The following is a 22230-nucleotide window of genomic DNA, read 5'->3' on the forward strand; positions in this document are numbered from 1 at the left end:
CCCATTCCCAGCAGTCACCTCTCCAGTATTCACCCAGACACATCTCCTGGTGTTACTGTATAATGCCCCATTCCCAGCAGTCACCTCTCCAGTCAGCAGCTGAATGATCTTGTTGGCGAGTTCCAGGATCTTCTGGTCATTGGGCCTCTCATGTATCAGTGAGTAAGGTTGAGGAACCGTGATGGGGCTCCGGTTCCTGTTCAGTCCTCCTGACACACGGGGACGGCTGCTGCATGTCTCAAAATCACTGGATGTCTTCTTCACTACTGTGTAATCCTGTGAATTGGGGAAGACACCAACTATGAATACATATACTCCAAGATCTCCTTACTTCCCCAGTCATGTGTCTGTATTATTACTGTAGATATGTGATGTCCCTATGACACTCCCAGATCCCCTCACCTCCCCAGTCATGTCCCTGTAATATTACTATAGATATAAGTGATGTCAGTGTGACACTCCAAGATCTCCTCACTTCCCCAGTCATGTGTCTGTATTATTACTATAGATATGTGATGTCCCTATGACACTCCCAGATCCCCTCACATCCCCAGTCATGTCCCTGTAATATTACTATAGATATAAGTGATGTCACTGTGACACTCCCAATCCCCTCAACTCCCCAGTCATGTCCTTGTATTATTACTAAAGATATGAGTGATGTCACTGTGACACTCCCAGATCCCCTCACCTTCCCAGTCATGTCCCTGTATTATTAGTATAGATATAACTGATGTCACTGTGACACTCCCAGATCCCCTTACCTCCCCAGTCATGTCCCTGTATTATTAGTATAGATATAACTGATGTCACTGTGACACTCCCAGATCCCCTCACCTCCCCTGTCATGTCCCTGTATCATTAGTATAGATATAAGTGATGTCACTGTGATGCTCCCAGATCCCCTCACCTCCCCAGTCATGTCCCTGTATTATTACTATAGATATAAGTGATGTCACTGTGACACTCCCAGATCCCATCACCTCTCCAGTCAGCAGGTAGATGATCTCCATGGTGATATTTATTATCCTCTCAGTCCTGTGACTCCTGTCCGTGTCCATGCTTAGTGATGGATGAGAATACAGAACATGTGACGTGTAATAAAGACTCTGGTTCCTCACTGCTGGAATGTCTAGAAATAAATATAATACATATAACACACATCACAGAAAACACATGTAACACAGACACATGACACTCTGTGACCAGAAAGACCCCCCCCCCCCCCCCACAGCCACAGATTCCTGGTCAGCATCTGTCAGAGGTTCCTGTGCCCCATAAGGCTCCTCAGAGTCACACAGTGCTGTACTGTATAATGTTACCCCAATGCTCCTCCCATTGTCGGGGTCTTATTCCTCCCAGACACGTACTTGGTGCCAGTTGCTGCACAGGAATCAGTTACAGACACATGAATTAGGGATGTTGGGATTTTGTATTATATTTATTCCAGAACCTGAGAGGATTTGTGACTGTACCCAGGTCACACAGATAGGGGGCAGGTGAGGGGAGAGGGGATCCGGATGGTAGATCGACAGTTAATAAGTCCACCACGATTGGTCGACATGGGAAAAAAGATTGACACAGGAAAAGGTCGACTTGACATTTTGGTATTTTTTAAAAACTTTACGATCCACATGGACTGTGATTGGGAATAGTAACTTGGGAAGCGCAGCGAGCCATACAAGCGGACACGGTGCAATAATTGGGGTTCCTGGTGATGTTACAGAGAAAATGACACCAAGTTGTTTTTTTCAATGTTTCATGTGTTGACCTGTCCCGTGTTGGCCTTCTTCACTGTGTCGGCTTTTTCCGCATGTCGACCAATAGCTGTCAACCTATTGACTGTCGACCTTAAACAGGTCGACCCTTTCATTCATAACCAGGGGAGAGTACACAGGAGAGCAGAAGGGGTGTAGATGTGGGGAGAGGGGAACTAAAGTAGGAAATCTGGGTGTACAGCGGAGGGTGACCACTCATTACTGTTATTATTACTCTGCTGCTATAGTAACAGGACACCACAGGCCACCCCCCCTGTATAATACTAATAACAGGACACCACAGGCTGCTCCCCCTGTATAGTAATACTAACAGGACACCACAGGCTGCTCCCCCTGAATAATAATAATAACAACAACAACAACAACAACAACAACAACAACAACAAGACACCACAGGCCGCCCCCCCCCCTGTATAATACTAATAACAGGACACCACAGGCTGCTCCCCCTGTATAATAATAATAACAATAACAACAACAACAGGACACCAAAGGCCACTCCTCATGTATAGTAGTAACAACAACAACAACAACAACACACCACAGGCTGCTCCCCCTGTATAACAACAACAACAACAACAACACACTACAGGCTACTCACCTTTTACCGTATCTGCTATGGGTGCTCCTCAAGTAACGCCAAGAACCATGGAATAATATTTACTTACATTAAGACATCTCAAATATAGATTTACCAAATTATCAACACTCATTTATATGTACAACCATGAAGATCAGAAACTCCCGTGTGAAGAACGGGTAGAACAGCCAGTAACTTATAAATATCATCTTTGTGTTATTCTAATTACTTTTAAAGTCAGAACTCACCACTAAATCAAGTATGCAGTGCCCACAGTGTGGGAGGAGCTGTGAGGTCATGTGGGAGGAGCTACAGTGGAGGACCTTGGTAAGAATAGAGAATTTTCCTTTGTAATAATTAAGAATTTGCGCCCACCTACCCAAAAAGGGGGCGTGGTGAAGATGACCCTAGTTTTGCAACCTGCACGCCCAGACATTGGCCACCACAGGGGAAAAAAATCCTTATTCATTCCCCTTACATTATTTGTCATGTTTGCTCCTTACAGTAATACCCATTACACATTATGCCACACAACGTAATGCCTATCACACATAATGCCACACACCATAATGTCCCTTATACATTATGCCGACATAAGTGCCAGTTACACATAATTCACCTAGTATAGTGCCAGATACACATAATGCCCCCAGTATAATGCCAGATACACATAATGCACCAAGTATAGTGCCAGACACACATAATGCACCCAGTATAATGCCAGATACACATAATGCACCCAGAATAATGCCAGACACACATAATGCACCCAGTATAATGCCAGACACACATAATTCACCCAGTATTGTGCCAGATACACATAATGCACCCAGTATAGTGCCAGATACACATAATGCACCCAGTATAATGTCAGTTACACATAATGCACCCAGTATAGTGCGTTACACATAATGCACATTAGTATAGTGCCAGATACACATAATGCACCCAGTATAACGCCAGATACACATAATGCACCCAGTATAGTGCCAGATATACATAATTCACCCAGTATAGTGCCAGATACACATAATGCACCCAGTACAATGCCAGATACACATAATGCATTCAGTATAATGCCAGACACACATAATGCACCCAGTATAATGCCAGATACACATAATGCACCCAGTATAGTGCCAGATACACATAATGCACCCAGTATAACGCCAGATACACATAATGCACATTAGTATAATGAAAGTTATATTTAATATTTCCTGTATAGTGCCAAATACACATAATGCACCTAGTATAATGCCAGATACACATAATGCACCCAGTGTAATGCCAGATACACATAATGCCCACAGTATAATGCCAGTTACACATAATGCACATAGTATAGTACCATTTTCATATACTCCCTGTATTGCGCCAGATACACATAATGCACCCAGTATAATGCCAGATACACATAATGCACCCAGTATAATGTCAGTTACACATAATGCACCCAGTATAATGTCAGTTACACATAATGCACCCAGTATAATGTCAGTTACACATAATGCACATTAGTATAGTGACAGTTATATATAATATTCCCAGTATAGTGCCAGATACACATAATGCACCCAGTATGCAAGATACACATAATGCACCCAGTATAATGCCAGATACACATAATATCCCCAGTATAGTGCCAGATTCACGTAATGTACCCAGTATAGTGCCAGATTCTCATAATCAGTGGTGCAAGTATAGCGGTAAGGGCAGGTACGGTGTATTGTTATAAGACTGGCAGCTGGTACACCATACAACCCAACCACTTTGCAGTTGCCCACTATTAGTACTGCTCCACCGAGTGCTGTACTCTGTAATGTTGAAGTTACAACAGAGCGAGGGCTGCTGGGAGCTGTGATGATTCTCCCTGTTCTGCAGCTGCCATCCCCGAAGAGGCGCATGCTATCGCTGTGCAGTATATACATATGTGGCACAGAGATGAGAGTGGCTGGCTGCTAGGGAGAAGGCGGACATGAGAGACACAGTGAAGGGGGGTGGGGGCTCTAAGCCTAGAGACACAGGGGTAATTCTGCTGCGATAACGAGATTTATGGTAAGAACTTACCGTTGTTAAATCTCTTTCTGAGAGGTACACTGGGCTCCACAAGGAATGGACAATGGGGTGTAGAGTAGGCTCTTGATCCGAGGCACCAACAGGCTCAAAAGCTTTGACTGTTCCCAAGAAGCACAGCGCTGCCTCCTCTATAACCCCGCCCCTCCGCACAGGAGCTGTTTTCAGTTAACCAGCCCAATGCAGTAGCATGATAAGAGACGACATCAGTTAGTAGCCACATAAATCACACTCTCATGACAGGAGAAGTGTCAGCGGCTAATGCCATACCAACCCAAAGAAGCTAAGTGCGTCAGGGTGGGCGCCTTGTGGAGCCCAGTGTACCTCGCAGAAAAAGATTTAACTAAGGTAAGTTCTTACCATAAATCTAATTTTCTGCTGCGCGGTACACTGGGCTCCACAAGGAATGGACAATGGGGATGTCCTAAAGCAGTTCCTTATGGGAGGGGAAAAACTGTAGCGGGCACAAGAACCCGGCGTCCAAAGGAAGCATCCTGGGAAGCGGCACTATCGAAGGCATAGAACCTTATGAACGTGTTCACTAAGGATCACGTAGCCGCCTTGCACAATTGATCTGGTACCCCTGGAAAGAGGGGACCCTCAGCTACCAGCCTAAGGCCCTTATACTCCTGGGGCCATTGGGCAAGAGCCCATTGAGCCCATACGTAAAGATGGCCCTGGCAGCACCGATTGACCAAATTGGAGGTCATCATAGGCCAAGGTATCAAACATATAAAACTTAGCAAAAGTGTTTGACCCCGACCAAGTAGCAGCTCGGCAAAGTTGCAATGCCAAGACACCTGGGCAGCCGCCCAGGATGAGCCCACCTTCCTAGTGGAATGGGCCTTCACCAATTTCGGTAACGGCAATCCAGCCGTGGAATGAGCCTGCTGATCCGTCTGACAGATCCAGCGGGCAATGGTCTGCTTGGAAGCAGGACACCCAATCTTGTTGGGAGCATACAGGACAAACAGAGACTCTGTTTTCCTAATCTGAGTCGTTCTGGTGACATAAATTATCAAAGCTCTGACCACATCCAGAGACTTTGATTCAGCCAAAGCGCCAGTAGCCACTGGCACCACAATAGGTTGGTTAATATGAAAAGAGGAAACCACCTTCCGCAGAAACTGTTGCTGAGTTCTCATGGAAGATCAAATAAGGGCTCTTGTGAGACAAGGCCGCCAACTCGGACAATCACCTTGCGGATGCCAAGGCCAACAAAATGACCACTTTCCAAGTGAGGAATTTCAATTCTACCTTACGTAAAGGTTCAAACCAATGGGATTGAAGGAACTGTAACACCACGTTAAGGTCCCAAGGTGCCACAGGGGGCACAAAAGGAGGTGGATGTGCAACACCCCTTTTACAAACGTCTGCACCTCAGGAAGTGAGGCCAATTGTTTCTGAAAGAAAACCCGACAAAGCAGAAATCTGTACTTTAATGGAGCCCAATTTAAGGCCCGCATCCACTCCAGCTTGTAGAAAGTGGAGAAAGCGTCCAAGGTTAAAAACTTCTCCGCAGGACCCTTCTTGGATTCGCACCAGGAAAGATATTTCCTCCAAATACGGTGATAGTGCTTTGACGTCACTCCCTTTCTAGCCCGAATAAGAGTGGGGATGACTTCACTGGGAATACCTTTCGGGCTAAGATTAGGCGTTCAACCGCCATGCCGTCAAACACAGCCGCAGTAAATCCCGATACAGACACGGCCAGGGATTTTCCACTAGTAAATCCTGAAGATCCGGATACCAAGCCCTTCTTGGCCAGTCTGGAACAATGAGGATCGTCGGAACCTTTGTTCTTCTTTTGATCTTTAACACCCTCAGAATCAGGGAAAGTGGAGGGAAAACATACAACGACTGAAACACCCAAGGTGTCACCAGAGCGTCCACCGCTATGGCTTGAGGGTCCCTTGACCTGGCACAATAGCTCTGGAGCTTCTTGTTGAGACGAGATGCCATCATGTCCACTTGGGGAACTTCCCAATGATTTGTTACTTCTTTGAAGACCTCTGGATGAAGCCTCCACTCTCCTGGATGGAAATCGTGTCTGCTGAGGAAATCTGCTTCCCAGTTGTCTACTCCTGGAATGAAGACTGCTGACAGAGCGCTTACCCGTTTCTCCGCCCAACAGAGAATCTTTGTGGCTTTTGCCATTGCTGCTCTGCTTCTTGTTCCACCCTGGCGTTTTATGTAAGCTACTGCTGTTACATTGTACGCCTGGATGAGGACGGGGAGACTTCGAAGGAGTTGCTCCGCCTGGAGGAGGCCATTGTAAATGGCCCTCAACTCCAGCACATTTATGTGGAGACAGGATTCCTGACTCGACCACCTTCCCCCGGAAGTTTTCCCCCCGTGTGACTGCACCCCAACCCCGGAGACTTGCGTCCGTGGTCACTAGAATCCAATCCTGGATCCCGAACCTGCATCCTTCGAGGAGGTGAGAAATGTGCAGCCATCACAGGAGTGATATCCTCGTCTGGGGAGGCAGGATTATTTTCCGTTGCATGTGTAGATGGGAACCGGACCATTTCCCACTGGAACACTCTGGCATGGAATCTGCCTGTCACAACTGAGGGTTTTGGCTGACAGGAGGAAGCCTCAGTTGTAGGTGTTGAAAGGAACTTAAACCGGGGAGGTTTAATCAGACCCCTGGACATGTAAGTGTTAAAGGAAACCCGAAGGTGTGACCATGACAACCAGGTAAAAGCAAAAATAAAAGTTTATTGACAGACTCCGTGTAATAACAGACAGCAAATAATGGCAATGGCAAATTATATAGTTCCTGGAACACTTTGACCATAGAAGGTATCACAGAGCACTGGTAGGTTAAAGAACAGTTGTTAAAGTCCTTTGATGGAATAACCTTACCAGGCCTGGCTGCAGTAGTGAAGATAGCCGAGGAACATGCCAGTAGATGTAATAGATGAAGCTGTTGTATTACTGGATGGAACCAGCCAGGTGGTAAGACACAGAGTGGATGCTGAATGGGATCAGCCAGGTAATAAAGTCACAGAGTGAATGCTGGATGGAACCAGCCAGGTGATGAAACACGGAGTGGATACTGTAAGATGCTAGGGAGCGTGGAAACAGGAGAGTTGTAGAAAGGTTACCAGTGGATGGTGGATACTGCTGGTAAGTAGGGATCCGCTGGATCGACACCGGTACTCTACAGAAGCTGGAATCTGCTGAAAGCTGGCTGCTGGAAGCAGATGGGTTAATGGCTGGAAGCTGGAACAGCCACGGAGGACTGCTGAGTCAGGCTGCCCCGCAGGATGGAAGGCTGGTGCGGGTCTCTTAGTGGATGCTGGAAACAGGAGCTGGAACCTGGAGAAACAAACCACAGTAGAGAGAGACTGGAACAAGGTATGACAAAGCAAGCACTGACGACTTCCTGGCCCAGGCACAGGATACTTATACCTGCAGCTATGCAGGCATTGGCTGGGCAATTATGCAGATTTCCAGAGGCAGTGGATTGGTGAAACTGGAGCATGTGATTAGATCCAACATGACTGCGCCCATGTTAGAATTTGGAGGGAAAGCTGGTTTGGAAACCATGTGGAAACATAGTAGTAATGGCGGCGCCGGCCGCAGAGGACGGGAGACGCCATGCAGGATTCAAACATGGCTCCGCTGTGACAGCGTCTCAGAGTGTTGACACAGATGAGATCCGGACTTGGAACGCTGAGCCAGCCTCAGAAGACATCTAAACGGCAGGTAATGGCGTCCAGATACCCGGATCGTGACACTGCCAAACTGAATGGCCTTGTAGGCCGCCACCATCTTTCCCAGCAATCGAGTGCATTGATGGATCGACACTCTGGTTGGTTTTAAAATTAACTTGACCACAGCCTGAATTTCCCGGGCCTTTTCCACCGGGAGAAAAACTCTCTGTAGTTCTGTATCCAGAACCATTCCCAGAAATGACAGCTGGGTCGTCGGGATCAACTGAGATTTTGGCAGGTTGAGGAGCCAACCATGTTGCCGCAACACCGTCAGGGACAGTGCAATGTGTTGCATCAATCTGTCCCTGCATCTCGCTTTTATCAGGAGATCGTCCAAGTACGGGATAATCATGACTCCTTGCTTCCGCAGAAGAAGCATCATCTCCGCCATCACTTTGGTGAAAATCCTCGGAGCCACGGACAGACCAAACGGCAACGTCTGAAATTGGTAATGACAATCTTGAACTGCAAAGCGCAGGAAAGCCTGATGTGGAGGATAAATGGGAACATGCAGGTAAGCATCCTTTATGTCCAAAGAGACCATAAAGTCCCCTTTCTCCAGACTGGAGATCACTGCTCGGAGAGACTCCATCTTGAACTTGAATTTCTGTAGAAAGAAATTTAGGTCTTTTAGGTTTAGGATCGGTCTGCCGAGCCGTCCGGCTTCGGGACCACGAATAGGCTGGAATAAAAGCCTACTCCCTGCTGCGCAGGAGGAACCTTGATAATGACCTGGTTTTGAGACAACTTTTGTGCAGAGAAGCTGGCAAGGCTGATTTGAAAAAACGGCGAGGGGGAACGTCTTGAAACTCCGGCTTGTACCCTTGCGACACAATTTTTAAAATCTAAGGGTCCAGACCTGAGCGAACCCAGACCTGACTGAAGAGCTTTAGAAGTGCCCCCACAGGCGCGGACTCCCGCAGAGGAGTCCCGGCGTCATGCGGTGGACTTGGCAGAAGCCGGGGAGGACTTCTGCTCCTGGGAAGCAGGGGGGCCTGGGTTTCTTTTACCCCGCTTCCTGCCTCTAGTAGCAAGGAAGGCAGAGCCTCGACCCTTTCGGTATCTATTGGGTGAAAGGAATGCATTTGTTAATAATGCGTTTTCTTATGTTTAGGGGGGACATAAGGCAAAAAGGACGATTTACCAGCGGTAGCTGTAGATACTAGGTCTGTAAGACCGTCCCCAAACAACGCACCTCCTTTATATGGCAGAGATTCCATGTTTCTTTTAGAATCAGAATCCGCATTCCACTGGTGAATCCATATTGCTCGCCTAGCAGCTACCGCCATAGCATTGGCTTTTGATCCCAAAAGACCAATATCCCTGGCAGATTCTTTAAGGTACGCCGCAGCGTCCTTGATGTAACCCAGCGTTAGCATTATTCTGTCTAGCGTATCTAAATCTGATAACAAAGAATCTGCCCATTTCTCAATAGCACTACTGACCCACGCCGAAGCAATGACCGGTCTGAGTTGTGAACCCATGGTCGCATAAATGGATTTCAGAGTAGCTTCTTGCTTACGATCCGCAGGGTCTTTAAGGGCTGCCGTACCGGAGGACGGTAAAGCCACCTGTTTTGACAAACGTGACAGGGCCTTATCCACTACGGGGACTAACTCCCATTTTTCCCTATCAGCAGTGGGGAATGGATACGCCACCGGAATTCTTTTGGGAATTTGGAACTTCTTGTCAGGAGTGTCCCACATCTTTTCAAACAGAGCGTTCAGTTCATGAGAAGGGGGAAACGTTACCTCAGGTTTCTTCCCCTTGTACATACAGACCCTAGTGTCAGGAACGGTAGGGTCATCCTGGACGTGCAAAACGTCCCTAACAGCAATAATCATGTACTGAATGCTCTTGGCTAATTTAGGATCTAATCTAGAACCAGCATAAATCGACACTGGAATCCGTATCCGTGTCGATATTAGTGTCAGCTAACTGGTCAAAAGTACGCTTTTGTGACCCTGCAGAGTCCTGGACCTGGGACAACACATCATCCACTGATCTCTTATAAGCCTGGGTCTGAGCCTCATCTCTCTCCAGCCTTTTATTAATACGAGCCATATTAATATTTAAAGCATTTAACACATTAGGCCAGTCCGGAGTCGGCTGCACCGACGGGGCCACCCTACTGCATGCTGTGCTCCCATTACAGGCTCTTCCACCTTAGACATTGTCCACCACATGTGGACAAACACACCGGACTATAGGGGACAGACCTATAGAATCAGAGAGAGACACAGAAGGAGTATGCCAGCTCACAGCCCAACGCTGCTGTACAGGTCTGGGACAGCTAGAAATTGCCCCAGACTGCAGCGTTTGTACACAAGATATAAATATATATATTATCAATCACAGTGCCCCCCCCCCCCCCCCCCCGTTTTGCACCCTGATACTTGTATGCCGCGGTGAGGAGGAGCAGCGTCCGGCAGCCAGAGGAGAGGAAATGGCGCCGGGCCGATTGTGAGCTGAGGAGAAGAAGCTCCGTCCCCTGAATGGCGCGCTTCTTCCCGCACTTTAAGAAATTCCTTATACTGGCGGGGGTTAAGGGGACATAAATGTCTTATAATCACCAGCTTTTTAAGAGGCCAATGCTGCCATGGGGTCAGTGCCACATACACATAATTCCCCTCGTAGTGCCAGGTACACATAATTCCCCTAGTAGTGCCATGTACACAATTTCCCTAGTAGTGCCAGGTACACATAATTCCCCTAGTAGTGCCAGGTACACATAATTCCCCTAGTAGTGCCAGGTACACATAATTCCCCTAGTAGTGCCAGGTACACATAATTCCCATCGTAGTGCCATGTACACAATTCCCCTAGTAGTGCCATGTACACATAATTCGCCTAGTAGTGCCAGGTACACATAATTCCCCTAGTAGTGCCAGGTACACATAATTCGCCTAGTAGTGCCATGTACACATAATTCGCCTAGTAGTGCCAGGTACACATAATTCCCCTAGTAGTGCCAGGTACACATAATTCGCCTAGTAGTGCCATGTACACATAATTCGCCTAGTAGTGCCAGGTACACATAATTCCCCTAGTAGTGCCAGGTACACATAATTCGCCTAGTAGTGCCATCTACACATAATTTGCCTAGTAGTGCCAGGTACACATAACTCCTCTAGTAGTGCCAGATACACGTTATAAGTATTAATAAGTGTAATAAGCGACAGAGGACAGAGCGCGCTGTTTCCGGATAAGTGACTTTCTGTGTATAATACACACTAGATACTGAGACTTTCATTCCCCATTATAAGGGTGAGAGGCCGACTATCCGGTGACCCCTGGCCCCCGGCGAGATTCCCCAATAACTTGAAACCACAACGATCTTGGGCAAACTTGGTCACAGCTTTATTGAAAACACACCAATACAGAATGCAGGGCACAAGGCGCGCCACATCCCGTCTCCCCCCCCCCCCCCGGAAACCTATGGGTGGAGGCGTGCTCAGCTCAACTTTGTGGGCACGCCGCATCCCGCCCCCCCTCCCCCCCCGCCTACCAGTGTATGTGGGTGCGTTGGGACCAACCTAGTAGGCACACAACATCTGCCCCACCTGGGGACCCCGACCCCATGTGCATACCACCTTGAACTGGCACGCAGCCCGTGCGACCCAACCATCCCAAGTCGGAGCCAGGCGTGCGGCCTGGTGAATATGACTGGCCGTCTGCCATCCCCTTACGTAACATTCCATACCATGCCTTGCTCACCACTTTCCCCACGCCGCTCACAAAGACTGTGACAATTTTTCGATTACCGCACTGATTGTGACCACATAACATTCCAGTAATAACGCGTTACCCAATAACAGCTCTTGCATTTACCTCTTATTTAATGTTTTGGGTTTTTTTTAAACGTGACCTCAACCACAACATTTTAAACACACATCACAATAAATTACCCCTCACCTGCTTACACCGCAATATGGTTCTACGCACAAGAAAGGCTTGGTATAGCCTCCGGCTGGGTAGGTGGGCAACCTTACCGGTAAGAAGTGCCTCCTCTCCCTCCTGCTGCTCCTTAAGAACGCTGCACCAGTATTGCCCCCCTGCCCGCGACCGCGCTGCCCCACTGGCCCGCTGGCTACCCCAGGTGCCAAAACAGGGACGAGCTCACTTGCCCGCCGCCAGCCACGCGCCCCCTTGCGGCCCTCTCCCTTAATCGGCTTCAGTCGCCATTTTGGCGTCCTTTGCCCCTATTACACAGAGTATAAATGTCACCATCACTCTCCTCCCTATACACATACATATTACACACATAGCTCCCATTCATACATACATACATATATACTCACAGAGGGGTGTGCTGCCCTATATCCTCACCCCTGCTACACAGCCCATAATGCTGCACCACAGGCTGCTCCAGCTGCACTATAACAAGGCACCAGAGGCTGCTCCCCCTGTAGTACAACAACCTGACACCAGAGCTGCTCAGCCTATAGAATAGTAATAAATGTAATAATATCATTACCTGCTGCCAGACACAGCAATGGCTGCTCTCTGCTCCTGCTGCTTTGTGGGAAAGATAGAAGGAAGGCGGAGCTCAGACCAGGGGAAAATGGGCGCCGCTCCTGACGTCACTACACGGCCCGTGAACCTATTGCTGCTGCCGGATTGGTCTACAAGAAAATGGCCGCCGGCCTCCTCCACTGAGGACATCTATGGCTAAACTAATTACAGAGTTTGTTGTGGCCGAGGTGTTGGACGGGAGGGGCCAGTCACCAGGAAGCAGCCTGTGCCAATCACGCCCTATTTCCGGACAGTGCGTTTCACTGTATGTGCGTTCCACATTACTTCCGGCTTGTGCGTTCCAACTGTCGGCCTGTGCGTTCCACACACAGGAAGTGAGTTTTTTCAGGTCCCTTAGGCCACTTGGTTCTAGCATCTACCCGGCCAGTCTCCGTCAAGATCAGGTAATGTTGTCTTACTATACAGGGTGAACAATCTGTGATATCCTGTTATTATTATTTTACAGGAGGAGCAGCCTGTGGTGTCCTGTAATTATTGTTTTACAGTGGGAGCAGCCAGTGGTGTCCTGTAATTATTATTATTATTATTATTATTATTATACAGGGGGAGCAGGCTGTGGTGTCCTGTTATTATTATTATTATTATTATTATACAGGGGTAGTGGCCAGTGGTGTTCTGTTATTATTATTATTATACAGGAGGAGCGGCCTGTGGTGTCCTGTTGTTATTATTATTATTATTATTATTATTATTATTATTATACAGAAGGAGCGGCCTGTGGTGTCCTGTTATTATTATTATTATTATTATTATTATACAGGGGCAGCGGCCTGTGGTGTTCTGTTATTATTATTATATGGGAGGAGCGGCCTGTGGTGTCCTGCTATTATTATACAGAAGGAGCAGCCAGTGGTGTCCTATTGTTATTATTATACAGAGGCAGGGGCCTGTAATGCCCTGTTATTATTGTTGTTATTATTATTATTATTATTATTATACAGAGGGAGCAGCCTGTAGTGTCCTGTTGTTATTATTATACAGGGGGAGCATCCTGTAGTGTCCTGTTGTTATCATTATACAGGGGAAGCAGCCTGTGGTGTCCTATTATTATACAGGGGCAGCGGCCTGTGGTGTCCTGTTATTATTATTATTATTATACAGGGGTAGCGGCGTGTAGTGTCCAGTTGTTATTATTCTTATTCAGGTGGCGCGTCCTATGGCTTCTTCTTCTTCTTCTTTTATACAAGGGGAGCAGCCTGTGGTGTCCTGTTATTATTATTATAAAGGGGGAGCGTCCTCTGGTGTCCTGTTATTATTATTATACAGGAGGAGCAGCCTGTGGTGTCCTGTTATTATTATTATTCAGGAGGAGCAGCCTGTGGTGTCCTGTTGTTATATGGGGTGAGCAGCCTGTGGTGTCCTGTTGTTATTATTATTATTATACTCTGTGTCTCTCTGACTGACTTTCCATAGGTCTGTCCCCTATAGGCCCAGTGTGTCTGTGGGTGATGGTATACGTGTGTCAACATGTCTGAGGCTGAATGCTCTTCCCAGGAAGAGCCTGTAATCGGTCCCAAAAAACATTGGGGGTGGCCCCGTCAGTGCAGCCGACTCCTGACTGGGCTAATGTGTTGAATGCTTTAAATGTCAATATGGCTCTTATCAATAAGAGGTTGGATAGGGCTGAGGCTCAGACCCAAGCATATAAGAAATCGGTGGATGATGTATTGTTTCAGGTCCAGGACTCTTCGGGGTCACATAAGCGTACATTTGACCAGTTAGCAGACACCAATACCGACACGGATACTGATTCCAGTGTCGATTATGCTGATTCTAGATTGGATCCAAAATTAGCTAAGAGCATTCAGTACATGATTTTTGCTGTTAGAGACATTTTACACGTAAAAGACGACCCTGCTGTTCCTGATTCTAGGGTCTGTATGTATAAGGGGAAGAAACCTGAGGTAACGTTTCCCCCTTCTCATGAACTGAACGCTCTGCTTGAAAAGATGTGGGACACTCCTGACAAGAAGTTCCAAATTCCCAAAAGAATTCCGGTGGCGTATCCATTCCCCACTGCTGATAGAGAAAAATGGGAGTTAGTCCCCGTAGTGGATAAGGCCCTGTCACGTTTGTCAAAACAGGTGGCTTTACCGTCCTCCGGTACGGCAGCCCTTAAAGACCCTGCGGATCGTAAGCAAGAAGCTACTCTGAAATCCATTTATGCGACCATGGGTACTCAACTCAGACCGGTCATTGCTTCTGCGTGGGTCAGTAGTGCTATTGAGAAATGGGCAGATTCCTTGTTATCTGATATAGATACCCTAGACAGAGACAGCATAATGCTGACGCTGAGTTACATCAAGGACGCCGCGGTGTACCTTAAGGAATCGCAAAGGGATATTGGTCTTTTGGTAGCAAAAGCCAATGCTATGGCGGTAGCCGCTAGGCGAGCATTGTGGATTCACCAGTGGAATGCGGATTCTGATTCCAAAAGAAACATGGAATCTCTGCCATATAAAGGAGGTGCGTTGTTTGGGGACGGTCTTACAGACCTAGTATCTACAGCTACCGCTGGTAAATCGTCCTTTTTGCCTTATGTCCCCCCTAAACATAAGAAAACGCATCATTATCAAATGCAGTCCTTTCCGCCCAATAGATACCGAAAGGGTCGAGGCTCTGCCTTCCTTGCTACTAGAGGCAGGGGGCGGGGTAAAAGACACCCAGGCCCCCCTGCCTCCCGAGAGCAGAAGTCCTCCCCGGTTTCTGCCAAGTCCACCGCATGACGCTGGGGCTCGCCTGTGGGGGCACGTCTAAAGCTCTTCAGTCAGGTCTGGATTCGCTCGGGCCTGGACCCTTGGATTTTAAAAATTGTGTTACAAGGGTACAAGCTAGAGTTTCAAGACGTTCCCCTCGCCGTTTTTTCAAATCAGCCTTATCAGCTTCTCTGCCCAACAGAGAGCTAGTGTGCGACGCAATACAAAAATTGTGCCAAAACCTGGTCATTATCATGGTTCCCCCTGTGCAACAGGGACAAGGCTTTTATTCCAGCCTATTCGTGGTCCCGAAGCCAGACGGCTCGGTCAGACCGATCCTAAACCTAAAAGACCTAACTTTCTTTCTGCAGAAATTCAAATTCAAGATGGAGTCACTCCGAGCAGTGATCTCCAGTCTGGAAAAAGGGGACTTCATGATCTCCTTGGACATAAAGGATGCCTACCTACATGTTCCCATTTATCCTCCACATCAGGCTTTCCTGCGGTTTGCAGTTTAGGATGTCATTACCATTTTCAGACGTTGCCGTTTAGTCTGTCCATGGCTCTGAGGATTTTCACCAAAGTGATGGCGGAGATGATGCTCCTTCTACGGAAGCAAGGAGTCATGATTATCCCGTACTTGGACGATCTCCTGATAAAAGAGAGATGCAGGGACAACTTGGTGCGACACATTGCACTGTTCCTGACAGTTCTACACCAACATGGTTTGCTCATCAACTTGCCAAAATCTCAGCTGATCCCAACGACCCGGCTGTCGTTTCTGGGAGTGATTCTGGACACAGAACTATAGAGAGTTTTTCTCCCGGAGGAAAAGGCTCGGGAACTTCAGACTCTGGTAAAACAAATCCTGAAACCAACCAGAGTGTCGATCCATCAATGCACTCGATTGCTGGGAAAGATGTAGGCGGCCTACGAGGCCATTCAGTTTGGCAGATTCAATGCCAGAGTGTTCCAGTGGGACCTGTTGGACAAATGGTCCGGTTTCCACCTACACATGCAACGGAATATAATCCTGTCTCCCATGACAAGGATATCACTCCTGTGGTGGCGGCGGCACGGTTCTCACCTCCTCGAGGGATGCAGGTTCGGGATCCAGGATTGGATTCTAGTAACCACGGACGCAAGTCTCCGGGGGTTCGGGTGCAGTCACACGAGGTGAAAACTCCCAGAGAAGGTGGTCGAGTCAAGAATCCTGTCTCCACATAAATGTGCTGGAGTTAAGGCCCATTTACAACGGCCTCCTCCAAGTGGATCACCTTCTTCGAAGTCTACCCGTCCTCATCCAGTCGGACAATGTCACAGCAGTAGCTTACATAAACCGCCAGGGCAGATCAAAAAACAGAGCAGCAATGGCAGAAGCCACAAAGATTCTACATTGGGCGCAGAAACATGTCAGCGCTCTGTCAGCGGTCTTCATTCCAGGAGTAGACAACCGGGAAGCGGACTTCCTCAGCAGACACGATCTCCATCCAGGAGAGTGGGGCCTTCATCCAGAGGTCTTCACAGAAGTGACAAGTCATTGGGGAGTTCTTCAAGTGGACATGATGGCGTCTCGTCTCAACAAGAAGCTCCAGAGCTATTGTGCCAGGTCAAGGGACCCTCAAGCCATAGCGGTAGACGCTCTGGTGACACCGTGGGTGTTTCAGTCGGTGTATGTTTTCCCTCCACTTCCTTTCATTCCAAGGGTGTTAAAGGTCATAAGAAGAACAAAGGTTCCGACAATCCTGATTGTTCCGGACTGGCCAAGGAGGGCTTGGTATGCAGATCTTCAGGATTTACTCTTGGAAAATCCCTGGCCGCTTCCTCTACGGGAGGACCTGTTACAACAGTGGCCGTGTCTGTATCAAGATTTGCCGCGGCTACGTTTGATGGCATGGCGGTTGAATGCCAGATTTTAGCCGAAAAGGGTATTCCCAGTGAAGTAATTCCCCCTCTTATTCAGGCTCGAAAGGGTGTGACGTCGAAGCACTATCACCGTATTTGGAGGAAATCTATTTCCTGGGGTGAGTCCAAGAAGACTCCTGCGGAGAAATTTAACCTTGGACGTTTTCTCCAAGCTGGAGTGGATGCGGGCCTAAAATTAGGCTCCATTAAAGTACAGATTTCTGCTTTGTCTGTTTTCTTTCAGAAACACTTGGCCTCACTTCCTGAGGTGCAGACGTTTGTAAAAGGGGTGTTGCACATCCAACCTCCTTTTGTGCCTCCTGTGGCACCATGGGACCTTAACGTTGTGTTACAGTTCCTTCAATCCCATTGGTTTGAACCTTTACGAAAGGTGCAATTGAAATTCCTCATTTGGAAAGTGGTCATTTTGTTGGCCTTGGCATCCGCAAGGCAGGTGTCCGAATTGGCGGCCTTGTCTCACAAGAGCCCTTATTTGATCTTCCATGAAGATAGAGCAGAGTTGAGAACTCGTCAACAGTTTCTGCCAAAGGTGGTTTCATCTTTTCACATTAACCAACCTATTGTGGTGCCAGTGGCTACTGACGCTTTGGCCGAAATGAGCCTCCTGAATCGTCTGACAGATCCAGCGGGCAATGGTCTGCTTGGAAGCAGGACACCAGCTTCCAAGCAGACCATTGCCCGCTGGATCTGTCAGACGATTCAGGAGGCTCATTCCACGGCTGGATTGCCGTTACCGAAATCGGTGAAGGCCCATTCCACTAGGAAAGTGGGCTCGTCCTGGGAGGCTGCCCGGGGTGTCTCGGCATTGCAACTTTGCCGAGCTGCTACTTGGTCGGGGTCAAACACTTTTGATAAGTTTTATAAGTTTGATGCCTTGGCCGATGATGAACTCAAGTTTGGTCAATCGGTGCTGCAGAGTCATCCGCACTCTCCCGCCCGTTCTAGAGCTTTGGTATAACCCCATGGTTCTATTGATGACCCCAGCATCCTCTAGGACGAAAGAGAAAATAGGATTTTACCTACCGGTAAATCCTTTTCTTTGAGTCCATAGAGGATGCTGGGCGCCCGTCCCAGTGCGTACTGTATCTGCAGTTGTTCGTTCTGGTTACACACTTGTTGTGTTGTTGTTGTTGTCAGCCTGTTGCTGACGTTAATTTGGTTACACACATGTTGTGTTCCGGTTTTGTTCAGCCTATTGCTGACATAGTTGGTGCCGTTAGCTTGTGTTCTATGGAATGCCATGTTGTACGGCACGTTTGTGGTGTGAGCTGGTATATATCTCACCTTAAATTAAAATCTTAATTACTTTCCTCGAAATGTCCGTCTCCCTGGGCAAAGTTCCTATAACTGAGGTCTGGAGGAGGGGCATAGAGGGAGGAGCCAGTTCAAGCCCTTTGAAAGTCTTAAAGTGCCCATGTCTCCTTGCGGATCCTGTCTATACCCCATGGTTCTATTGATGACCCCAGCATCCTCTACGGACTCAGAGAAAAGGATTTACCGGTAGGTATTAAAATCCTATTTTCTGTATCTGTGTGTGCATATAGCTGCTGGGTGATTTCTACTTCGTGTACCTCACTCCTACTGCTATCCCAATATTCTGTAACCTGAGGGAGCTCAGTACGTCAGGGTTATTAGATATATAGGTGTTTTCACAGGATATACATATTTTGTATTTTTCTCTGTGTTTTTCAGTCACATTTTACCTCAGAAATCCTCAGTTTGTGCTGTCACTCTACACGGGGGGTTTGTGCTGGTATTTACCTCCTATTATTGTACTGTGTCGCCTGTAGTTTAAGCTTTCATACTATGTCGGCTACACAGGACGATGGGTCTGGGTCTGATTCCGCGGCACGCGGTTATGGCGTACCAGATGCGTTTGAGGATAACATGGCTGCTGAGGGTTCAGGTTTTGGGGGAGCTGTACCCCCCAGTCAGTTTGTAGCACCGGGGGCACATCAGGGTCCGTCCTGGTCAGCCTTTTCCGATATACTGACTACGCTGGTAACTAAACTTACGCCCCCTGTGGGACCTCCTGTGCCTTATCAGCCTTATATGGTCCCTGCGGTTCATCCGCCATGGACAGATGTCCTGTCCACTCAGTTACAGCACTTGAATAAATCTTTGGTTATACAAAGTCCTGTCCCTCGCCCGCCTAAGATTAAGCCTAAGAAGTCCTTTAAGCGGGCTGTTACTTCCTCTCAGTCCACGCCAGCTTCAGATACCTCTTCTGAAGAGGATGGCGTGTATACGGACTCCTCAGATTCTCATTGTGATGTTTCTGATGGGGAGTCTGTTTCACAGGTGGATGTTCCTGAGCTCATTGAGGCTATCAAGCTCATTTTTCAAATTGATGATGAACCAGAGCCCACTACTGCCTGTCACCATCCGGGTCATTTCTCATCAGTGTTTACCTTCCAAATGCCTCCTGAGACTGGCCCAGCGTTCCAAGCCTGGATTCTATCTGCGCTGTCTGCGTGCGGCACTCTGCATTCCATTGCCTCAAGTCTCTTCACTGTGATTCAGGCAGCATCACTGTTAAAACCCACATGCAAGTTACAAACAGTCTTTCCCTCCAAATTCAAACATGGGCGCAGCAATGTTTGTTTACATCACATGTTTCTTTTCAGCCTATCAGCTGCACTCTGGTCTGTGCCTAATTACCCAGCAGCTGCACTCTGGTCTCTGCCTAATTACCCAGCAGCTGCACTCTGGTCTCTGCCTAATTACCCAGCAGCTGCACTCTGGTCTGTGCCTAATTACCCAGCAGCTGCACTCTGGACTCTGCCTGATTACCCAGCCAATACCTGCTTCCCAGCTGGTATAAATATCCTGCATTAAAGCTGCCTAATTATCAGTGCTTTGGTTGTCTAACCCAGTGATACATGTCTCTCTTGTCTGTGGTTTCTCCAGCTTGTTCTTCAAGGTATTCCAGCTCCTGTGATCCAGCTCGACTAAGAGACCCGCACCAGTTACCATCCTGCGGTGCAGCCTGACTCCGCAGTGTTCTAGCATTGCATCCTGCGATCTGCAGTGATCCGTCACTGGCTTCCAGCTTTGCTTCCAGCGGTGCTCCGATATAGCTCACAGCTGCTTCCAGGTTACCTTGCTCCAGGAGATTCCATTCTGCCCTGAGACCTGAGTTCCATCTTGCTTGCAGCCCTGCTTGGCACCATCGGTGTTCCGCCATCGATCTCCAGCTACATCGGTGTTCCGCCATCGATCTCCAGCTACATCGGTGTTCTGCCATCGATCCCATGCTTCATCGGTGTTCCGCAATCGATACTCATCTCCATCGGTGTTCCGTCATCATTCTCTAGCTCCATCAGTGTTCCGTCATCGATCACTAGCTCCATCGGTGTTCCGCATTGATCTCTAGTTTACCATCGATACCATCGGACTCTATCTACAACGGTGAGTTCAATACACCTGTTGTCTGCACCGGTTCCACCCGGTTAAAACCCACATGCAAGTTACAAACAGTCTTTCCCTCCAAATTCAAACATGGGCGCAGCAATGTTTGTTTACATCACATGTTTCTTTTCAGCCTATCAGCTGCACTCTGGTCTGTGCCTAATTACCCAGCAGCTGCACTCTGGTCTCTGCCTAATTACCCAGCAGCTGCACTCTGGTCTGTGCCTAATTACCCAGCAGCTGCACTCTGGACTCTGCCTGATTACCCAGCCAATACCTGCTTCCCAGCTGGTATAAATATCCTGCATTAAAGCTGCCTAATTATCAGTGCTTTGGTTGTCTAACCCAGTGATACATGTCTCTCTTGTCTGTGGTTTCTCCAGCTTGTTCTTCAAGGTATTCCAGCTCCTGTGATCCAGCTCGACTAAGAGACCCGCACCAGTTACCATCCTGCGGTGCAGCCTGACTCCGCAGTGTTCTAGCATTGCATCCTGCGATCTGCAGTGATCCGTCACTGGCTTCCAGCTTTGCTTCCAGCGGTGCTCCGATATAGCTCACAGCTGCTTCCAGGTTACCTTGCTCCAGGAGATTCCATTCTGCCCTGAGACCTGAGTTCCATCTTGCTTGCAGCCCTGCCTGGCACCATCGGTGTTCCGCCATCGATCTCCAGCTACATCGGAGTTCCGCCATCGATCTCCAGCTACATCGGTGTTCCGCCATCGATCTCCAGCTACATCGGTGTTCTGCCATCGATACTCATCTCCATCGGTGTTCCGTCATCATTCTCTAGCTACATCAGTGTTCCGCCATCGATCACTAGCTCCATCGGTGTTCCGCATTGATCTCTAGTTCACCATCGATACCATCGGACTCTATCTACAGCGGTGAGTTCAATACACCTGTTGTCTGCACCGGTTCCACCCGGCATCTCTGGCAATTCTTCCAAGTACCCTCCAACCTTTGTGCACTTGTTCCAATCCCAGCTTCCAAGTGTTATCTGCTGGGCAGTACCTGCTTGTTTCTTTATACAGTGGTTAATTGTGTCCCACGGACTTTCCAACTCCGGGTATTGCAAGGACTTTGTACATCTCATCCTGCACTCACAGCATTCATTACCACTGCGCTTCCACGAACTGTGCTGCTTTATTATTTGAAGTTACTTGAATTGCTGGTCCCCCGTCGGCTGTGCATGCAGGCCAATATGGACGATCTCGTCCATTAATGCCTGCACTTCAATGGAGCCGCGTGACGGGGGGAGTGAAGAAACTTCACTCCCCCCGTCTCTACCCCCCTGCCGCCGGGTCGCTCGTCGGCCGTATCCGCCATCGGGCAGCTCGGCGGCGGATCGGCCAGTGTGTAGGGCCCATTAGTGTCTGCTAAAACTGCATTTCTTCCAAGTACTACTCCTTCTGCACCGAAGGCTAAGAGTACTTCCTTTCGTTCCTTTCGACCTCCAGATAAAGCAAAAGGTCAGGCGTACCAGAAACAGTCTCTCACTTCCA

The 22230-nt window shown here is 48.2% G+C and overlaps 1 protein-coding gene and 1 long non-coding RNA gene across 5 annotated transcripts in view; one reads left to right on the top strand and one right to left on the bottom strand.

Annotated features, from left to right (window-relative positions):
* Positions 1-82: 82 nt before the first annotated feature.
* LOC135057026 (uncharacterized) lies at positions 83-19750 on the bottom strand. Of its 4 annotated transcripts, none has more exons than XR_010244108.1 (3): positions 19729-19750; positions 984-1132; positions 83-276 (listed from the first exon to the last, which is right to left on the bottom strand). It is a non-coding gene; the product is annotated as an uncharacterized LOC135057026 (long non-coding RNA). The 4 variants fall into 4 exon arrangements; XR_010244105.1 differs by lacking the exon at positions 19729-19750 and adding an exon at positions 12637-12744; XR_010244106.1 differs by lacking the exon at positions 19729-19750 and adding an exon at positions 12461-12585.
* LOC135056952 (zinc finger protein 585A-like) overlaps positions 12970-22230 on the top strand; it is a 234035-nt gene continuing 224774 nt past the window's right edge. Inside the window, exon 1 of the mRNA XM_063962741.1 lies at positions 12970-13078. The gene's annotated coding sequence lies outside the window, so the exon portion shown is untranslated. The remainder of the gene's footprint in view (positions 13079-22230) is intronic.

The sequence above is a fragment of the Pseudophryne corroboree genome, chromosome 3 (genome assembly GCF_028390025.1).
Source record: "Pseudophryne corroboree isolate aPseCor3 chromosome 3, aPseCor3.hap2, whole genome shotgun sequence".
NCBI classification, from domain to species: Eukaryota; Metazoa; Chordata; class Amphibia; order Anura; family Myobatrachidae; genus Pseudophryne; species Pseudophryne corroboree.